Consider the following 2177-nt stretch of genomic DNA (forward strand, 5'->3'; position numbering starts at 1 on the left):
ATTGCAAAAACCGGGACCAATGCCCCCCCCCTTTAGTCCCGGTTGGTGCCACCAACCGGGACCAAAGGCCGCCGCTTCCCGCCCTTTGGGCTGCTGAAAAAGGCCTTTGGTCCCGGTTGGTGGTATTGGAAATATGCCCTAGAGGCAATAATAAAAAGGATTATTATTATATTTCCTTATTCATTATAATTGTCTTTTATTCATGCTATAATTGTGTTATCCGGAAATCATAATACATGTGTGTATACTTAGACACCAACATGTCCCTAGTAAGCCTCTAGTTGACTAGCTCGTTGATCAACAGATAGTCATGGTTTCCTGACTATGGACATTGGATGTCATTGATAACGAGATCACATCATTAGGAGAATGATGTGATGGACAAGACCAAATCCTAAACATAGCACAAGATCGTATAGTTCGTTTGCTAGAGTTTTCCAATGTCAAGTATCTTTTCCTTAGACCTTGAGATCGTGTAACTCCCGGATACCGTCGGAGTGCTTTGGGTGTACCAAACGTCACAACATAACTGGGTGACTATAAAGGTATACTGCGGGTATCTCCGAAAGTGTCTGTTGGGTTGACACGGATCAAGACTGGGATTTGTCACTCCGTATGATGGAGAGGTATCACTGGGCCCACTCGGTAATGCATCATCATAATGAGCTCAAAGTGACCAAGTGTCTGGTCACGGGATCATGCATTACGGTACAAGTAAAGTGACTTGCCGGTAACAAGATTGAACGAGGTATTGGGATACCGACGATCGAATCTCGGGCAAGTAACGTACCGATTGACGAAGGGAATTGTATATAGGGTTGCTTGAATCCTCGACATCGTGGTTCATCTGATGAGATCATCGAGGAGCATGTGGGAGCCAACATGGGTATCCAGATCCCGCTGTTGGTTATTGACCGGAGAGCAATCTCGGTCATGTCTACATGTCTCCCGAACCCGTAGGGTCTGCACACTTAAGGTTCGGTGACGCTAGGGTTGTAGGGATATGTATATGCAGTAACCCGAAAGTTGTTCAGAGTCCCGGATGAGATCCAGGATGTCACGAGGAGTTTCGGAGTGGTCCAGAGGTAAAGAATTATATATATGAAGTGCTATTTCGGCCATCGGGACAAGTTTCGGGGTCACCGGTATTGTACCGGGACCACCGGAAGGGTCCTGGGGGTCCACCGGGTGGGGCCACCTATCCCGGAGGGCCCCATGGGCTAAAATGGGAAGGGATCCAGCCCAAATTGGGATGGGGCGCCACTTTCCCCTAGGGCCCATGCGCCTAGGGTAGGGGAAACCCTAAAGGGGGCGCCCCCTTGCTTGGGGGGCAAGCCCCCCACCCCTTGGCCGCCGCCCCCCTAGGAGATTGCATCTCCTAGGGCCACCGCCCCCCTAGGCTCCCTATATATAGTGGGGGGGGGGAGGAGGGCATCTACCCACGCCTTTGGTGCCTCTATCTCCCTCTCCAACACCTCCTCCTCCTCCATAGAGCTTGGCGAAGCCCTGACGGAGTACTGCAGCTCCACCACCACCACGCCGTCGTACTGCTGCTGGAGCCATCTTCCTCAACCTCTCTTTCCCCTTGCTGGATCAAGAAGGAGGAGACGTCACGCTGACCGTACGTGTGTTGAACGCGGAGGTGTCGTCCGTTCGGCGCTAGGATCTCCGGTGATTTGGATCACGTCTAGTACGGCTTCCTCATCCCCGTTCTTTGAACGCTTCCGCGCGTGATCTACAAAGGTATGTAGATGCAATCCGATCACTCATTGCTAGATGAACTCCTAGATGGATCTTGGTGAAACCGTAGGAAAATTTTGTTTTCTGCAATGTTCCCCAACAGGTGGCACCAACCGGGACTAAAGGGGGGCATTGGTCCCAGTTTGTGCCACGAACCGGGACCAAAGCCTTTCCTATATAACCAAACACTTAGGAAATTTCCCCCACCCGCCATTCTTCTCCAATGACGCTGCCAGGCTGCTGCGCTGCTCCTCGACGCCGGCCCCTGCCCCGACGTCGCCGTCGCCTCCCCTAGCCGCCCGAGGTCTCCGTCACCGCCCGCTCGCCGTCGCCCGTGCCCTCGCCCGACGCCGTCGCCGCCCAGCCCCGACGCGCGTCGCGCGCCGCGGCCCGCCCGTCGTCGTCGCCCTGCCCCGCTCGTCGCCATACGTCGCCCC

Source organism: Triticum dicoccoides, chromosome 1A, assembly GCF_002162155.2.
Source record: "Triticum dicoccoides isolate Atlit2015 ecotype Zavitan chromosome 1A, WEW_v2.0, whole genome shotgun sequence".
NCBI lineage: Eukaryota > Viridiplantae > Streptophyta > Magnoliopsida > Poales > Poaceae > Triticum > Triticum dicoccoides.